General features: G+C 32.8%; 1 long non-coding RNA gene across 1 annotated transcript in view; it reads left to right on the forward strand.

Moving 5' to 3' along the window:
* Window positions 1–13,545: 13,545 nt before the first annotated feature.
* Window positions 13,546–21,458, forward strand: part of LOC111087311 — an 18,601-nt gene continuing 10,688 nt past the window's right edge. Inside the window, exons 1-2 of the long non-coding RNA XR_002612024.1 lie at window positions 13,546–13,659; window positions 14,731–14,809. This is a non-coding gene — a long non-coding RNA (uncharacterized LOC111087311). The remainder of the gene's footprint in view (window positions 13,660–14,730; window positions 14,810–21,458) is intronic.

Here is a 21,458-nt window from a genome sequence, read left to right on the forward strand (position 1 = left end):
CATTCTTGATCTTGTAAAGTGTATAGAATGTCACTCTAAGAGAAAATGTGACCAGCTGCAGCAAAACCGTAACCGGCCTTACTATGGCCAGCGAAGAGGAGGAGGAAGAGGAAGGAAGGAATAAAACAACTATAGGAAATATTAAAAACGCTTATGTACATATTCTATTACATTTGCATTGAATATACATATATACTTATGCATATATACAACATGAAACTTATTATGGTTATCTATATATATATACGGCTTTACAAATAAAATATATATATATATATATATAAAGTCTGGATGTATACACATATAAATACTAGTCAACATGCATTGCATGTGCATGCATCTATAAGATTCATGCGGCTACAAAATCCAGTCCATATACCAGCAATCTCTCCAATCCAGTGTTTACAGACTCCCCATATAGCTACAGGGTATAAATATAGTAGCTATATATATTTTACAACCATATATATAGCATATGGTATGTTGATCACCATATATCATAGTGATCATACATACAGTACCACTATCAAAAATAACATTGTGGCAACGGTATCAGGAGCAATAGCCATCCTATATGCATTAAGCCAATCCAAAGGTTTTCATTGTTTCCCGAGAGAGCATCATACACCAACTATGTATTTCATGAAACAAAACTATTTTAAATAGGACAGAATTGCTAGTATACAGATTTATGTCCATGATTGACATAAAAAATTAAAGAAACGAGGTTATTAAAAATTTTTAATTTAAAAAGGTGGAATAGGGATCTTCAAAAAATTACAGAGACAAAATAGGTAGGTTAAAGTGAAAATTCAATCGCAAAAAAGTAAACAAACAAGTTTAACGTTTAAGACATAGTGTTAACATTATTTCCTCAAGCTACAAATCCATATTTTGACTCCATATCTAAAAGCAGTAATATTTAGGAAAGTCAAAACAGGAAGTTGTAACTTGAAGAAATAATGTCAACACCATGTCTCTAACCTTAAGCTTGTTTGTTTACTTTTTTGCCATTGCATTTTCACTTTAAGCTATCTATCTTGTTTCTGTAATTTTTTGAAGATCTCTATTCCCAATTTTTTTAATTGCTCCCCAGTGGCGTGTAAGCGTTGTAAGTCCGCATACATACCGCTGTACCACTGCCCCCCCCCCCAGTGGCACAAGAGTTTATCTGCGGACTTACAACGATAGAATCCGGGTTTCGATACTCGTGGTGGGCAGAGCACAGATAACCCATTGTGTAGCTTTGTGCTTAATTACAAACAAACAAACTTTTTAAATTAACAATTTTTAATAATCTTGTCTACTTTTAGAAGGCTTCTGCTAAGAAACTGAAAGTTTATGGTTTTTTTTAAATAAAACGATCTTGTAATGTCCAAAATTTGTATAATTTCTTAATCTTGACTTTAGTGAATTATAAAATTTAACATTTATAGTTTAAATTATTATGCGATCAACTATTATGATGTTTTCACTAAAATTATATTCTGAAACAGAAACTCCTGTTTAATTATTGAACGAAGAGCCTAAATTTAATTATTTGATCTGACAAGAGTAGCTTAAGATTTGACGGCGGTTAGTGTTAACTAGCTGCCTTCCCTCTAGTCGACCAGTTCAAAATTAGGGACGGCTAGCCCTCATGTAGTTTTGTACAAAATCCATCAAACAAAATAACTTACTAAATTGAATAAAATGAAAACAACATTGTTGGATGACTTTTGTACCAAATAAACTTTAGTGAAATACTAAAATAGTACTTTTGGAACCATAAGTTACTGAAATATTATGTTGATTATGAATCATTTTACGTGTTGAAAATTACAGAAAAAAATTGTGAGGAATTTTAATGAAGTTGTTTCTTTTGTTTATGGGGGTATGTTATAAAAGTATTAAATTTTGTTTAGAAACTACTTTCGACGTTGCTAAGCGCAAAGAACATCACTCTTCACGAACTAATAGCTTTACAGCCTGGTCACCAAAAAAGTCGATTCATAATCTCCAGTGAGACGCCTGCCTACATCTCGCAGAACGAAAGGTATTTTTTCAGTCCATAATAACAAAGTGAAGTTAATTACACTTTATAAGAACGGTATATGAGATCTCGTTCTGTTTTTAGGACTACTCTATTTAGCGTAGATCTTATTCAGTCTTATCATAATCTGATGGCCATGATTACGCACTATTGCCTGACACCATATTTCTATTGTAACAAGCTTCTGCGAAGGATGACGAGGTTAATCACATAACACATAGACCCTCTATTCTCTATTGCCTGACACCATATTTCTATTGTAACAAGCTTCTGCGAAGGATGACGAGGTTAATCACATAACACATAGACCCTCTATTCTACGTAAAAGTATGTTTCCAATGCCAAGTTTAAGCCAACCAAAGGCACAAATTACCAGGACTTGCTCCAATTCCGATATATTTGGCCATCTTTCTTATGAAAACAAACCATTGATTTTGAGATATGCCCCGACACTCCTGAACGTTTAGCTTGTGAGATTTCTTCAACTTCAAAATTTTATTTGCTATTTTATTTACAATACCAATAGGTATGTCCACCTTCAACGGACTCGTTTTGGGAGTCTCTGTCATAACCATAACTTTTATGGATAAAGGAATTGTTTCAGATTAAGTTAGGGTGCAGTTTTGGAACCGTTTCTCTTCTAAACACTCTGTTGTGCGACGTTCGACACAACCTTGGAGAACATTGAAGAATCCTAATTTTTATATTTTGTTTTTTTTCGCTTAACATTAATCAACAATCTCGCTATTCGAATATTCTTTAATAAAAATGCTCTCTATTAACAGTGACGTCATTACGCTGTGGATGATTGTGAATTCATCATGGCGTTAATATCAAGAGGTGCTAAGCATATCACACGTGATGCCCCACATCAACAGCCTAAATAAATCGTTGAAATAAAGTGCGATCAATACTTTGTACACTTTTTTACCTGTAACCTGTATTAAAATACTTATAAGTGGTTTTAAATTAGTATCCTTCTTACTTTTATTTTATTATTTTTATCTATAGTGTATACATATGTATTTAAAGCATTTATCATTAAATATAGATGCAGCTGATTTTTTTTTTTTTTTGCTGTTATATAAGTGTTTCTCTTATAGATTAAATATTAAATACAAATGAAATACTATTTATTTCAAATGAAAAAATTAAAACAAATCTAAAAATGGCTCAGATCTCAACATTCATGCATATATAATACAAAATAAAGTTATATATATGTAAGTCAGGGTGAGATTATAAGCGTGATAACTTATATTTTATTATATTGTATAAATAGCCTGTGTTATTAAATTGTTACTCATTTTCATGCTTTTGGAATAAATTAAATTACTTAGATTTAAAGCACTTTTATGTTAATTTGAAGTATATTGTACTATAATTATACAGATTTTACGACATTGAAGTATGATCGTAGTTGATGATATAATACTTGATTAATTCTAATCTTTATAACATCTGTCACTTTTCTATTAAAACATAAATCAATAACTTTTTACTGACTATATATTTTATTAAATGTACAATTTTCTTGATGTTTTACAGCAAATTTACCACAGTACCAAAATTACAACTTTAGCTAAGTACTATCTATATTTGTTGTTTATTTGGAACAGCATTTTTGTATATGAAAACAGAAGCTTTCTATTAAATTTCAGCATTTTTTTTAGGGAACAACCGTTTTACATGCCGTTGTTGACCTCTGATTTTAGTCAATGTTTCACGTATACGTTTACACTAAGGGAAAAGAGGAATGAACTTATTGAACATTTACGAGTTTTCGGTCAGTGTTTCAGCTTTCATTTGCTATTGTTTTACTTTTTAATGAAAGCTAAAAAGAAACAGAATAACAAGTTATATTCCTATTGTATTTATAGTAAAGTTTACTATCACATAAATCTTGAAAATAATATTTTAGAGAAGAATTTCCTGTGTAATTTACAAAATTTCATGTTATTCAATTTACAATTAATTCAAGATTTAGTGAAATGCGTTTTTTTAGGTTTAATAAATATCAAACCACTTTTTAAATTTGAATGATTAAATAATAAAATAAAAGAAGATATATATATATATATATATTTACAAGGTTAACTTTACCAAACGTTTTTTCTTAATGTTTTTGAAGCCCTTGATATATTCAACTGTTAAGTAGCGTTCATTTCAAAACACATAATATAATATTCAAACTAGAAAAAACTAAAACATAAAATTGCGTCTAACTAAATACGGGAAAACACTTTAAGAGGTTCAAACACCCAGAAGTATCGAAAGTTATTTATCTTACATATTATGGTCTTGCTTCTCAGACTTTAGGTTTATGGCAGTACTAAACCTAGAGCCACTGGAAGCTCCGACTCAAAAACTCAAAGCAAAAGTTCTTGTCCACCACAATAATTTCTTTCCGGATATGCCAGTATTTGATGGAATACTAGTGACACCTGGTAATTACTATGAAGTTGAGATTAAACAGGTAAAATTGATATTACATAATGAAATTTGTTTTATGCAAACACAAACTTGGTGATAATACCTTTAAAGATACATCTATATGTAGTAAGATGAAGAAATATGTTTTTGTATTTCTGTCTATTTGTGGCAGCTCCGTATTTCTCTATAATTATGGGTAACTTCTATTGTTGATGTGTAGGGTTGGGCGTGGACGAGTAATTAGCGTGCCAAGCCTGTGAATCTGAGAGTTCCTGGTTTGTGTTTTGGTGTTAAACATTCATGTTCCTTCCTTAAAGATCATAGGTGTACTCTCTAAAAGTTATAGTGAAGTCCCATTATTTCTTCAGACAAGATTAACCCAACTTGGCGATTGGTGCTATTAACAAGCAACCTTCGCTTTAGTTTATCAGTTCAAAATTAAGATCGACTTTGCGCAGATAGTCCTTGTGAAACTTTGCGAAAACATTCTACAAACAAAAACCTTAACGCTAAAACTAATAAAGAGTCCAGTCCTAAAGGGGTACCTGAACTGATCTTTAAGTTTGATTATTCCAGAAAATGGATCTTATGATATTCATTACGAAAATATGTTTCATGTCAGTCACTTAAACCCTTTAATTACATGTATTTATACACGTCCCTCAGGAGCCAAGGGGTGTCTTTACACTACAGTTTGTTGAATATTCAATCCGGAAACTCCCAAAGAGAGTGTTTTTGAACGTATCTTTTCGAGACAAGTTTCTTTTGTTAATTGATATTTTCTTTAAAGTGAAATACAGCATCTTCAAGTCTCCATACTAGCTAGTACTAAAGTCTATCCGATGGGAGTAAATTCAGTATATATCAATAAAGACACATTCTCAGCATAATGAATTAAGCATATGCCAACCTTTTATGCTTCTGCTATCACCTTTTTATGTTTAGCTTTTAATTGAGATACGAACGACTTCACCTGCGATTTGGTAGGGAAGGTCGAAGCATCACGATAGTCAGCAGTAGGATGAGTAGACAGGAACACCTTGAAAGCAGCTACAGACATAATATTATACTCGACATGCTGCACAATATCTACCAACGTGGTTCTAAACGCTTCCTGAATACCTCTGCATGTCATTTGAAAACTTTCATGCTTCTTGTGCTTGACCATTAAGCTAGTGATTTCAGTCACCTTACCTCTTCAAATCAGTTTTCGCAGCCCCAACGCTAAGAGAGCGCGGGAAATGCCTTCTTTTTAGCCAATAAAAATTTTCAAAAATTTCAGTTCAAATTAAGAAAAACCGGATTGGGTAGTTTGTTTTCAACAAAAATGACCCCCACTGGCTCGTGAGGGGCCTGTTAAAATAAACTAAATTAAAATTTCAACAAATTTCTCAATCCGATTTTTTAATAATGAACATATTCTTATTTGCTTTCTTCTTTTATCATTGGAAATTGCCCTCCAGTGGCACAGTGGTATGTCTGTGGACTTATACTGCTAGAAACCGGGTTTCGATACCCGTGGTGGGCAGAGCACAGATAGTCCTTTGTGTAGCTTTGTGCTTAATAACAAACAACAACAACAACATTGGAAATTAATCTTCTCTGATTCGGTAGATTTAATAATCAGTGAGTCAAAGACACTCTAACAATCGAGCGTTTAGACAATCAGTCATATTTAGTTAACTATACGAAGATTGAATTATTTATAATCAAATTATAGACAAAATGAAACTCGTTTGAATGGATTTGTTTTTCAAACAAGTTACAGTCAGTGGAGTTCTTTTGGATTTGTTTGTTATTAAGCACAAAGTTACACAATGGGCTGTCTGTGCTTTGCCCACCAGGAGTATCTAAACTTGATTTTTAGCGTTATAAACCTAAATACTTACTGCTGAGCTACTGGGGCGGTTATTTAGAATTTTGATCGGTTATTCTTATTATTTTACCTAACAGAAACATATAAGGTAAATTTTTATAATAACAGATATTTTTCATAATATGATATACAATTTCTTATGCTTGGATAAACAACAAGACAGAGAAGGTTTTTTTCTCACATACTTCCATCATACTGGTTTTACTTCTTATTATCCACACTACGAGACAATTTCGGTCGAAATAAGTTATAACACCACGGCAGTTTAAATTCTTTTAGCAAATTTGTTCGTTTTTTAGATATTAAAGTCCTTTCAGAGATAAACTATTTGGTATAAAATATCTTCAAAGTCAAATCCAGTAAATACTACTAGTAATCTTGTACATTTTCTTTTTAGTTTACTTATTTTATTTTAAAAATCGCATTTTTTCTAGAATAAATGTATATTTTCTTATTGATGCTACATGGATATAATTGGAATGTTGAATGCGAATTTTTATAAATGCACTCCTACAGTTAAAACATTAAAACATACAACCCAGTATATAACTTTCTATTGTTTCTCGTCATAACCTGGATGTTATAGGCTGAAGCACAATCAGATACTGCATTTTATTTTACTTGCATATTTTGGGTACGCCACCTCCAGCAAAATAATTATTGAATTCGCACGGTTTGCTCAATATTCTGATCGACGGCCTCCCTGGTAGTTTAGCGGTACAACTGAAGGCTTTTCACTCTAATAAATCGAGTTTCGATATCCGCGGTGAGCGTAGCTTAACAACAAGCAAACAAATTGATCGACGGAATCTTCCATATAGTATACAGTAAGCATTTAATACTTTAACAAAGGCCACAACAAGATATATCATACAGCAGGTTTTAACTGATGTTCGTGGAATAAATATCAAAGTAGATCGTATTTTGAAAGAGTGGGATATATATATATAAAATGAGTGACTCTTACTAATACTGAATATTACAAAATTTAAATGATGAGTAGAAATAGCACATTATACCATACCAAAAAAGGTGTAACATTTACTCATGTTGAATGGCAAGAATTTACACAACTAATACCATCAGTGACTAGGGCCATACATTTCAAATACAGTGAGGACTTTAGTTTGGATCATTAAAACCATGGTGAATCAGAAAGGTATCTATTATCTTTACAACCCAATATAATATTATCAATTATACATCAAGTCGTATAACTTTAAAAAAACCTGAATAATATTGATTATGTGAACAAGTCCATTTTATTGATTTCTATCTAAGTCAAATAAAACAAACATTTATTTGTTTGTAATTAAGCACAAAGCTCCACAATGGGATAGCTGTGCTCTGTCTACCACGGGTATCGAAACCTGGTTTATAGCGCTGAAGTCCGCAGACATACCGCTGTACCACTGGGGGTATCTTCGGAAAAGAAATTCTATTTTTTTAGTATTTTTCATTATTGGGAAGCAAATGTGTTTTTATAAACACATTCCAATGTGAACGGTATCATATTTCCCGTTTTTTTTAGTCATAATATTTCTTGCTTATTGATAATATTTCAAATTAAGAGTAAGAAAAAGAAGAAAAAACATCGTTGCTATTCAAATTTTTAATTTGACATTATTGGATAGAATGAAAATATATTCTTATTTTAAAACCCAGTCAAAACATTTCCAAAAGTTTTACTTTGCTCTCTCAGGCATTCAAACTGTACGTTAACACATATTTTTTATAGATTTATTACATGCAGTAATTCTTAAAGTTAAATCTAATATTTATGCAGTTACATAAACCGTACTGTGAATTGCACATTTTTAAGTTCTTTTCTCTTTTAATGTTACTAAAGATCATATTTCTTATGTAAATATCAAATTCAATATGTAACCACATTTAGTTGCCAACCTGTTATATAGATAATCGAAACAAAATTTTATGTCTACTATCCTGCATACGTACAATGCTCAAAATGTTTAATAATTTAACTATTTCAAGGCAAAACTATTGTTATACAATAATGTCAATCAAATCGTTCAGTTCATTTTTATTAAAATTAGGCATTTATTAATCCGTCAGGTGATCTGAAACGGAAATGACTGCCCTTTCAGCCAACGCTTATACACGCAAATGTATTAGAGATCGCTTTACATCTCTTCAGTATATGATATTTCTCAGTAATGTGAAATCTGGTTACCGCCAACTTCAGGGGCAAACTGACTCTGCTGTTACCGGCTAAAAGTTGGTGTTGTTAAATTCCTAATGTATCCTCGACGATCCTTTCTTTAGTAGTGCCTGGAGCCATTTATCAACAAGATGAGAAATGTTTCCCAATTGCATTCCGACCTGCTCGATGGAACTGAATTCCAATTAGTGTGAAGATCATTCCGCTTGACTATTACGGCTCATGATTCTGGTATTATCGCATGTTAGGTTGAAGTCAGGGATAACTGTTTCAGTATGTAGTAGTACAAAGAGTTGTAAAACGTAGTTCTTTAATGTGTGGTATAATAATATTATTTTACGGAATCTAGATGCTTCCTGCTTCCACCACCACCATAAACGTCACCTTCCTTTGACGCGCGGCTCATCTGCTCATCTCTAAAAAGGAAATTATTCCACATATTTTTTTATCATTCGGAAATTTCGTTGGTACTATTCAGATAAGATACATATTAACTTCGTGGATGTTGTTTTTCACTATTTGTGCATTAACAGAACATCTAATTCCAGTTGCAAACACCCAATTTACTCTTGGAGACGATTTCTTCCGATTGCGATGAGCCAGAATCAACTGATAGCAGCCGTATGTCTTTTGCTGTGAAGAATGGTCTTTCTTGTCCAAGAGTCCAACCAATTGTACCATCGGTTTGAAGAAGTCCACATTCTCTAGACATTTTGGAACAATTTTGTTTAGTTGGCATTATCCTGCGGTGATTGGCTGAGTTTCATTTATCACACGTATGGGAAGCCCCCATATATATTCTTTGTAATCTAGCCATGGGGTGTGGGTTGTCCCTATGGTAGATTTCTGGATTTTGGAATTGGCGAGCTGGGCTAGAATCCGTGAGATACCACAAAGAATTCTCCGCATATTAAGCTGTATATGTGTTTTACAGTAAATCCCCTAGAGTGGATGATGGTTTTAGGATGCTGACTGACTGCCTTCCCTCTGGTTAGTAGTTCTATATTAGAGACAGTGTCAGATAGCTTTAGTGGCTTTGTCAAAAATACAAAGCTAGCCATGGCCCATGAAAAAATATGAATCGCTTTAAATTGTGTAATTTATTATAAAATGAAGGCTGAGACAAATTTTTGTAAGATTAATACATAGATTTTGTTTGTTTGTTTGTAATTAAGCACAAAGCTACACAATGGGCTATCTGTGCTCTACCCACCACGGGTATCGAAACCCGTATTTTAGCGTTGTTAGTCCGTAGACATACCGCTGTGCCAGTGAGGGCTTATTGTTAGGTTTGTTTGTTTGTGTGTTTGAATTTATGCACAAAGCTGCACAATGGGCTACCTGTGCTCTGCCTACCACGAGTATCGAAACTCGGTTTCTAGCGTTGTAAGTCCGCAGACATACCGCTGTGCCACTGGGGGGGGGGGGCTTATTGTTAGGAAAAGGCATTAATTAAAGCTTATAAAGAAAACAGCTGTACAATTCACTTCTGTCAGGGATACTGCCAAAATATAGTTGTGGGGATATAAGTAGATCACTAGAGTTGAAAACTAGGCTTAGGTTAATATTTAAGGATGAACTGATTGGATTTGTGGAATCATTTCAGTGGGAAAAGAGAGCTTTTTGGAATAGATGGTTTACCTTTAATTAAATACGGTAGGTTTAGCTTGTTTGCAAGCATTATTAACTCAAATGTAAGGGCAACTTTAAATTAGAACTAGAGAGTAAAGACAAACAGAATTATGAAGAAAAATAAAGACTGATACAGTAACAATAATTGAAACCTACTTAAATGTGGATAATTTTTATTGAAACACGGTGTTATAAATTATTTGATAGGAATGTGGTATTAAAAAGATGACTGGCTTTATATGTAAAGTGTGAGTTAATCCAGTTCAATTTGAGGATATCAAAGCTAATAGCAATAAGGTTGAATCTACTGGATTTCTGTTAGTAGTTTTAAGGGGAGAAGGCTTTTAATTGGAGTATGTTACAGACCACCATTTTAAAGATTAAACTGAATAAATTCATGGAAACTCTTCAGTGAAGTATGGAATTCAACTGTTAATGAGGTTATAATTATGGGATATTTTGATTTCAAGCATATGGGTTAGGAAATGTTAGAGTCAAATCATGGGGGAGACAGGTTTTTAGAAACTATTCAGGATGGCTTTCTTCAACAATTGGATAGGAACTACTCGGAAAAATGCTATTTCAAATTTATTGTTAACTTCTAATAAGGAAATGGTTGATAGGGTGAAAACTGAAAAACATCTGGATGCAAGTGATCGTTGTTCAATTATATTTGATGCTTTGCTGCATATAGAGATAAGGAATGGTGATATTTTGGTTTCAAATTTCAAAAGGGTAATTTTGAAGAGATGAAACAAGAATTATCTGCTGTGAACTGGGAAACTGAAATAGCTGGAGATGTTGATCAAATGTGAAAAAGTTTTGAAATAAATTCCAAAATATTCGTGAGTGACATGATCCTTATAGAAAAAAAATTATGACTGCAAGTAAAAAAAAAAAAAAACACGTTTGTTCACAAAGTGTATAAAGTTTAATAAATGCACTATAAATTTAATTAGTTTACATTAATTTCAATGCTGGTAGATTTAGATGATTATAGAAAATCAGAAGAATTAGTCTAACAGGAAAATATTAAATATTTGTGCTTAATTACAAACAAACAAACCTAACAATAAACCTTTTGACCTACCCTTCCCCACATCATTAGCCCCTATGTGCATCACAAAGACTGCATCACTGCTAGCGCTTTTTACTATATCACTTGCTCTGTCGGTTACATCTTCCACCTCTGTCCATGGATATCATAATCTAATTCTTTTCTACTTGTTTATCTCACAGATCATTCTATCCAAGTGCCGTACTAAAGAATCTCCTATAAAGATAACCTCCTTACATTTTTGTATTCCAATTCCTATCTGTTCCTTTTTGTTATCGTTCCCTCGTGTAGTTCATCATCTACACAAGATAAAGGCTTAAACGTATTATTTAATATAACCTGTTCATTATAATTAATTTCACTAGTAGTATTAGCCCTATTAATACTGTTTTCACTTCCTGAAAGTCATTATTAACCACTGTATCCTTTGCATGCGAAAGCTTAATATCCTCTTTCAAGCCAGTTGTCATTTACCTTAGTTTATCCTTCTCTTTATCCATAGCCTCCAATTTCTCCTCCAACTTACATGTTGTACAACTTCAATATTAGGTTGTTTAAATGTGCATGTCAGTCCCGAATTCCCAAATATAAATTACTCTTGTACCTATCGCACCTTCCAAATTGTGGGAGCTTAACACTTACACTACTCGTAGCCTGGGAAAAAATATATACAAACAGTCTCAAGTTAGAGTTAAACATATTACGCTATTTTATTACTATCTTGTATTCTAATTAACGTAAAATAATTAGTTTCAGATTATATTTACGTAATAACAATGCATTGAGAGGTGACTAACATAATTTCATGACAATGTTTTGCCTTGTTACATCTATAATATTGCAAATTTTAATTGTTTTAATTAACCTGTGTATTATATATATATATATATATATATATATCAATATAAACCGTCTAATTTGATTTAGTTCACAACTGAGAGACTTTCTGAACCTTACGGACAAAGATGTCACAATGATGATCAATTGGGTGTTGATAAAAAGGTAAAAGTAGTATTCTATTTAAAGTACATGCTTCATTTAAAACAAATATTCTAAAAAGAAAACCTTATTTAAATATTCTCGTATTAATAACATTTTAATAATTTTATTTGTCATCATTATGTCCCCCATGTGGCTAAGTGGTAAGCTTAAACACTTATAACGCTAATTTTATTAGCATATTAAAGTCCAGTGGTTCATTGTAGCGTTACTTACAGTTTGTGTAATAGCCAAGAAGCACTTGTAACTTGGTTGAGTTTTGATTTCAACTGAGTTGTTTATTAGTAGAATTTTGTTCTGTTGTTTTATTGATCCAACTGTATTGCACTCGTTCGTCACATTCTGTAATAGCAGGTACATTATTTTGGACCTATCTGCGTTTTATTTGTTCGAACGGAATGTCTTCACGAGCATATTAAAGATAATTCGAATAACCAAAACAAAGATAGGTTCCATATAATGTACCTCGCTATTACAGAATTTGACGAACCAGTGAAAAACGAAAATTTCAAACTAGTTAGTTAGTTTGTTTGTTTGTTGGATTTAGCGCAAAGCTACACGAGGGCTATCTACGCTAGTTGGCCCTAATTTTGAAGCGATATACCACAGGGAAGGTAGCTAGTCAACACCACCTGTCGTCAATTCTTGGGATACTCTTGTCAGACCTAATAATGGGATTTGACCGTCACGCTTATAACGCGTGCGATTTTAGTAACGGAACACAAACTAAAAGACCTCAGCTCTACAGTGCGGCACTTGAACTCAATATAATTGGAAGAGTTAAGACTGAACTAAAGCAACGAATCAAAGAAACTCTACTAATAAACAAGTTGAAACCCAAAATGAACAAAGTGGCTAGTGCTTCTAAGCTATAATTGGAACTATAACTGTGAGTGACGCTTATAACGCAATCATTCAGGATTCAATTCCTGCGGTACTCAAAGCACGGATAGTCTATTGTGTAGCTTTGTGTTGAACAACAAACAATGAATAATATGCTTAGTTAAATGATGAAATTCCTATCAATGTGTTATATCAATTAATTCCTTAATAAGATCATATGAATATACTTAAAGAATTTAAGTTAATATCCCAGAAAAAGTCAAAATGTTTTGTTTTAACAAAGGAGTTTTAGGCATTGTAGACATGGGGTAGTTTTGTGGACTACTTCTCCCCATTTCTAGAATGGGGCTATGTTTCGGATTTTATACTAACGGCTGTGGAAGGCCTTAGTTTTGAAGCTGAAACATAGTCCCACTTTAGAAACATGCAAGAATAGCCCATGAAAGCCAAAAATCTACCTTTTTATTTTATTTTATTTTTTACTTAGGTGTGTCATTACGTTCTCAGTCAGAAATATCTTCAAAATATCTGCGGCTGTTTATCTCCAGCAAGATGGACATCGATAAATATGACTTCTGGGCGATTTTGTAAACGTAGTGAAATTGGTGAGTACAAACGTACATCGGGGAACAAAGTAGTTAATAGAGATTACACATATGGCCCGAAAAACAATTTACTGATGTAAGAGCGCGAAAAAAATTGAAATCAATAGCTCATGCTAACTTAAAACTAAGGCCATTATTTTTTCTGGGGGTCTTTGACCTAACACATAAGGTGCGGTTCAAGTGGAAAATACCAAATTCGTAATTTATTATAGTCTTCTGCGCATAAGAAATCGAAAAACAATGTAAATTGTAAGATCTATTAACTTTTTTTTTTTTTGTCTTCTTAGACAATATATTATTCATCCAGCAAATTTAGTGGTCTATTATAGCACATATCTTTAGGTCATATATCTTTCAGCTGTAGCTTTGGAATCTAAATGCCTAACTCATAAATACTACAATAAATGTCATAAACAAATTACAGCTTTACAATATATTATTCATCCAGCAAATTTAGTGGTCTATTATAGCACATATCTTTAGGTCATATATCTTTCAGCTGTAGCTTTGGAATCTAAATGCCTAACTCATAAATACTACAATAAATGTCATAAACAAATTACAGCTTTAAAGTAATAGCTTTCCTTGTTATAAAACCATTCCGTACAACAAACAAAAGAGACAAATAAAGTGTAATATCATATCTGAGTTTACCGTTTTAACAACACAATAAACACATTTGGTATGTCTCTCTGCTGCCCCCCTAACTTGAAAAAACTGTTGAACATATATTTCTTTCGGCTTTAACAAATTTTATTTTTCAATATCCATTTGTTAATTCTGAGAAATATCAATCAAAAAACATTTTTACTAAGTTATATTTTTGTACTATGTGTCTTATACGTTTTACCTACTTTTGTTTTCAATCAAAAAACATTTTTATTAAGTTATATTTTTTGATCTATGTGTCTTATACGTTTTACCTACTTTTGTTTTCAATGCTTTCTGGGACAAATATTTTTCAGATACATATGTTACTTTAAAAAAACATGAAACAATATATATGTATATATGTAGTAAATCATCTCTATTAATTTACAAAGATGGATGTGATAATTATTTGAATTTTAGAATTGTGCATCAGAAAAGATTCGAAATACTTGAAACACGTGAAAACAGAAACCCAAAATGGATGTTTCTCTTCTTGCAGGTACATTTTATTAATATTTTATATTTATATTGTTGAATAAATAAAAGTTCAGGCTTAGGATTAATTGTTATTTATTATTTTTTCAGCGTATCAAAAATTAATAAATCAAAGTACTTGAGTTATATACTAATTATGACTTTTAAAATTTGTGTTCATAATAAGTTTCATATAAAGGCATATTAAGTAGACATTAATTACTATGAAAATATATTGTACATTATTTAAAAGCCACTAAAAATTATGTCTAACAATGAAAATTTATTAAAATGCTAAATAGAAATAGATAACAATTTTTATTACAGAGGGTTAATAGCATTTTAAAGAACGATTTGCATATGTTAATTCAGGTATGCGATGACACCAGGGGCAACATGTTTAACACCTATATATTTTGTTTTTGACCATTCGATAGTATAATGCCGCCACGAATAAACGTTTTTAACGGATGTATTATTATACACATATCAGCAATCGGGTCTATCAATCGAGATTGTTTAGCAATATGGAGCCAAAGTACATGAATTAAAAAAGACAGCCTTCAATATTCCCCATGGTTGTAGAAAAATCCTCGCACAGTTGAACATTTAACATAGTGAAGGGCTCCAACATCCCCCTCTTCAACTTCACTCAGAACAACCTATTGATTTGCAAAGCTTTGGCTACGTGAAAAAAAAAAAACAAAAAAAACAACTATGATTCTAAAACCTACTGAAGCTGACCAAAAATTATAAGCCGAAATCCACAAACATCCAACCACATCCCGCTATCAGTGGCTATTTTCACAAGAAAGATGACCAGAAAAACCAAAATCATAGTAATTTCATTCGATCGCACACCTAAACATTCTCCCAATGCATCTCCAATCAGCTTATATACCTCTGGTCTCTTTCAAAGTATGTCAAGTTAGGTGGTGTAGGATTGGCCTTGCCGTCCTTTGTTGAAGCTTATTGCAATAAAAAATGTCTTATGGGTGCAATAATACATAAAATATGGATCAGAATGGATACGATCGACGATAGAGAAAATACTTTCAAGAGAAACATAAGACAGGAAACATCATCCTTTTAAAGGGCGATTATCCATCAATACTTACCTATTAAAGCTATGATTTAATAATTTTTAGTAACTGTAAGATGTTTTATTTTCTACATAGCAAAATATAGTTATATTTGGATTGTACAGCTTTGCTGCATCACCTCACGTGTTTCTGCTATAGGAATCATTTATTCAAACTTCTAAGCATCTATATGTCTGTGTTCTACGAATACGTTCTTGCTTCTAATCGTCCATAATATATTACTATACACTATTATTGGTAAAAGTAAAATTCTTTACATTACAAAGATCTATAACGATGCTTGTTTGTTTGTTTGTAATTAAGCACAAAGCTACACAATGGGCTATCTGTGCTCTGTCCACCACGGGTATCGAAACCCGGATTCTAGCGTTGTAAGTCCGCAGACATACCGCTGTGCTACTGGGGGGCTATAACGATGCAAAAAATAGTTTTCCTTTCCCTTGTAATCTTTTCAATCTCTAAAAAATAACAAGTATTTGAAAATAATTGTGATAATTTTTATTCATGTTAAAATAACCCCTAGTGGCTCAGCGGTAGGTTTGTGGGCTTATAACGCTTAAAAACGGGTTTCAACACCAAATGTGGGTACAGCACAGATAACCCATTGTGTAGCTTTGTGTTTATTGACAAATCCACAAAAAATCAGTCATGTTAAAATTGCTCTCAACGTTACTTATTTAAATGTAAAATATTTTCACTCTATGAATTAGCATAACATTCACTTGATTAACTTGCTGCGATCTTTATTCTTGTTAGATATACAAGACTGTTTAGTGTAGGTGGTATTATTTAGTTTATTTTGTGACTTAATATTCAATAATTGTTTAGTTTTTAAGACAGGGGTGTTGAAGATGGGCTGTTTTCAACGTGTTAGTTGTAATAAATTTCGTTACATAACTCTTTACAAATCGTACTTTGTTTTTGCAGTTACATTGTTATCTAAGCTTTACGTCACGTTACTCGAATCTTTGGTATTTTTCTCGTTACCTTAAGTGAGTACAGCGTCGCTCGTGTAGTTTAGAGAAAGTTCGAGGCTTCAGTTGGGCAATATATATAAATATAGGTGACCAAGCGTGCGCAAGTCAAGCAAAGTATAGTAAAGTAAAGTGAATGTAAAAGTTCAGGCAGAAAAAAGTTAGAAAACGTGAAGTTAGCCGGCGTGCGAGTGATTTGCCATAATGAGCGATACTTTAAAGTGAGTTTCACAGTTAAATAGAAATAAGGAGAATAATTTGTCTTGTCAAAAGGTGCTCTAAAGTAATTGAACCCGCCTGTATGGACTTTGACGAAAAGGAGACAAATATTTAAGGTTCAGGATACAACTGTGGTAACCCATGGGGTAACGTAAGTGAATTATTCACTGATTTGTATTGTGATAAAAAGAAGATAAAGAAAAATAATTCGTCTTGTCCATTGGATTTTAAAGTAATTGAATCAGACTGTGTGAACTTTGACAACAAAAAATAAATAATTATTTTGAGTTTTAGATAAAACTGCAATATCCCATAGTGTAAATAATTTTCATACATACGTTTGACTTGTTTTGAACGTGTTATTTTAAAACAAGTGTATTGTGTGCTGTTTGTTTATTGTTGACAATATATCGCCAACAAATCACAGGCACCTGCTGTAGAAGAATCCTCAGCCCACTCATATTTAAAACCCTGACAATTCTAATCCTAAAGACAACTTTTGTTATTAAATAAGGTCAAACCGATACCGTCTTCAGTTGTTTTCATTCATAATTATCGGACAAAAATAAGTGTTGCTATTGTGGATCCAGAAGTGTTTCCTATGTGATGATATAAATATCATAATATATTATCCTTCTATAACTAATATAGAATAAATCTTTCTTTAGGTATATTTAGGTTGATTCCTATAACTTTCCATGTAGTTTCTGAATGTAGTCAGCATCTTCCCATATACCTGATACACAAAGGTTGTAAACATCTACTGCTCCTTTTGTTTAGGCAATCGTTACATCCTACTAAGATAGCTTGTGTCAGCTTGATCCTGTGGTAAGCTAGTTTGATTAAGGAATGATATAGAAACTAGTGTAGATTAGTAAAAATTGAGAGAATCGCTTTTTAGTATGTATTAAACTTAGTAATCTAATAATTCTCCCACATCTCACTCAAGCTCTTGTTTTGATTTTGTGTTCGTTTGGTATAGAACTTCTCTCTTCACTATAGAATACAATAGAAGGCTTATCCTGAGATAGAAGCTGATCAGTCGAGTAAGACTTTCACTGCTTTATTTGTACAAATAAGGATTTCATTCATTTGCAAAAATTGTGTATTTGTATTTCCTTTCCTGTTTGGGATCAATGTTTTGCAAATAATTGCGCTTATATGTCGGACATCGGTTTACTTGAACATTCGTCGGACATAAGTTTACACTTGCATTAAAGAAACCTAGTAGAGTTCATATTATGAATCATTCGGAGTACACTTTCTAAGAAATAATATTACAAACGAAAAAGCCAACAAGTGAAAAGAACTCCTGGACTGGGTCTTGACCCCAGGACCTTTGGCTAATATGGTCAATGCTCTATCCAATTGAGATTTTTCGTTTACAGTAATGTTTCTTAGAAAGCGTACTTTAAATGATTCATATTATAAATTTCAAATATTAATAATAAGAATACGTATGCGAGTCAAGTTATACTCCTATGCTTTAGTTGGATGCCTGACCACAACAACACAAACTAGTATGAAGTTTCATACTTGTTGGTGAAAAGCCTTAGGAGTAAGGGGAGAGATGTACTCTTGGATAGCATTATCCCTGTTAACCAAAAGTTCGAGGGTCAAGCCCCAGTTTTGATTTTTTCTTTTACTACTTGGCTTTTTCAGTTATAATCATGTTTCTTAGAAACCTAATATAAGTTTAGCGATGATTAATTTACAATTTCAAAAAATCTATGAACACAGATAGATGTCTTTATTGAAACATTTTAATTTAATTATGGAAAACAAATCTTTTTGGCTTAATATGTAAAATTATATTCTACCAATTTTCATAGAAACTTCCATTTCTTGATATGTGACTCTCGGATACATTAAGTCAAGTATATAAAAAAACAAAATAATTTCGTATGTGAAAAGACGTTTTATTATAAACAAATGAAACTTGGTATTTAAAATAAGTAGAGAATGGAATTCTATATTCCGTGGATACAGTTTGTTGATATATATTGACAACATCTTCAGTAATGGGTGCTTGTGTAATATACAAGTTAACCATATTCAGTTCTGTGTGTGTGTTATTATAAAATAGTGTTTTTGTATAGATTTGTTATAAATTCGTGGTATATACGAATGTTTATCCTTATATAAACCAGTCACCGTTAATATTCTCTCACAAATCTCTTGTCGCTTGTTGAAGTATTAGTATATATTGATTCTTGATCGGAAGAAATTGTTATTTTTCTTCAGACAAGCCGCTGTTGTTCAATCGTACTTTATCCACATATAACATGTGTCAATCTAACTCGCTGGTACTTTATCCAGATGTAACATGTGTCAATCTAACTCGCTGGTACTTTATCCACATATAACATGTGTCAATCTAACTCACTGGTACTGTATCCACATATAACATGTGTCAATATAACTCACTGGTACTTTATCCACATATAACATGTGTCAATCTAACTCGCTGGTACTTTATCCACATATAACATGTGTCAATCTAACTCGCTGGTACTTTATCCACATATAACATGTGTCAATCTAACTCACTGGTACTGTATCTACATATAACATGTGTCAATATAACTCACTGGTACTTTATCCACATATAACATGTGTCAATATAACTCGCTGGTACTTTATCCACATATAACATGTGTCAATCTAACTCGCTGGCCATATTTTCGTTCACTTGATTAGCACTGTGGTCTTCTAGCACTATCTTGCTAGTTGTTAAATGCTTCGATAACCACACTAGAAACAACGGTAAGAACGAAATGTGTATAAAAATTTAGAAATTACTGGTGTTAACTTCAAGCAGGAGATGAGACTCTAATGATCAAAGCTCATCCTGACCAGTTTGCAATAGTTCCTGTTGCATACAACCCACAATATAATTTCATTTATTGCAACTCTTCATCGCTTCGTGACTCATGAAGTGTTTCCAGTAGTCATGAATGTTGCACCAACTGAAGTAAGTTCTGGCTTTGTCGAATCTTTGATATGTTGGATGATATGGATTTGATGCAAAGTGTTTCCAACAGCCGTTAATGCTCATTATTTAATATATGTAGTGTACATTGGTGCATGGAAGACATATAATTCTAGAAAAACGACCATATAACACCGAATTGTTGTTTTATTTAATTAGACACCCAACGTTTCACTTTACAGCTTCTTCAGGAGCATTCACCAAAACACAAACCTAAAATTTGGTGTTATAAGGTCGTTTATTTCTACAATTAATAGCCGTTAATGCTGTACCAACGTTGCCACTTTCCTGCAGTAAGTTCTAGCGTTGACTTATCTTTGACATGTTAGATGATGTGGGTTTGACTTACGACGTGTTTCCAACAACCGTTAACGCTGTACTAACGTTTGTCCCCTTCCAGCAGTAGGTTCTGTCGTTGAGGTGTTGGTGATGTGGTCAAATATGTATTAATGATAAAACAATTAGTTGATTATTGAAGCAAATTCGCTACTTTTTCTACATTCTAGCTTTATGCCCTTATCATCTTTTATAGTCACATTTACACCCAAAATAACTTCCACATATATTAGAATCTAGCTAAGATAGAAAACATCACAAAATAAGTGCATTGAAAACTCCTACAGAGAGAAAGTTTTCAGCAGTTATTGCTAACAACAATGGATTTGGCAACACATTATTAAGATCAGTACTTTAAATATTTCAAAATGCTAGATATTGTTTTCAAAAATAACGAGAATGTAAACATTTATGTAAATATGTCATAAATCTTGTTATAAGCCGCGGCAAAGCGGCTCATAGAACAACTCTGAGTTTTTAGTGTGTTTTTTCAAGTACAAACTTTGAGCTCATAGCTCCGTTATCTCTTGACCGATTTGAGATCTAATTACAGTTCTGGACTTAGGAGGTCAAACCCTTTCGATTGATATACTCGATCACGCCCAAAGTCTCATAGATTAAGTTACTCTAATCCTGCTTTGTGGAGTTCGTTGATCCTTTGGGACATCGTGAGAATCATCTCGTCAATTTTAGATTGTGGGATTTTCGCCCACTCTTCCTTCAAAACTTGGAGCAGATCGCTCTTTGAAGTTGGTTTTTTTTGTTGTTTCTTGACTTGCCGGTCGAGTATGGCCCAGAGGTTTTCGATGGGGGTTCATGTCAGGAGTTTGGCTCAGCTAGGGCAACTTCTGGATACCATTTTCTTCCTGCCACTTTTGGGTGTTTCTAGCAGTGGGTTTCGTGGACAAGAACACAACGTTGTTCCAGGAAGATGGAGCACCGTGTCACGGGAGGAATAAAGTGGCAAGAGTCCTTCCTCCAATATTTCGACGTATTTCGCAAAATTTATGTTGCCAACGCACTCCACTAAGCTTGATATCCCACCAATCC

This window comes from Limulus polyphemus, unplaced genomic scaffold (assembly GCF_000517525.1).
Source record: "Limulus polyphemus unplaced genomic scaffold, Limulus_polyphemus-2.1.2 Scaffold2000, whole genome shotgun sequence".
Lineage (NCBI taxonomy): Eukaryota > Metazoa > Arthropoda > Merostomata > Xiphosura > Limulidae > Limulus > Limulus polyphemus.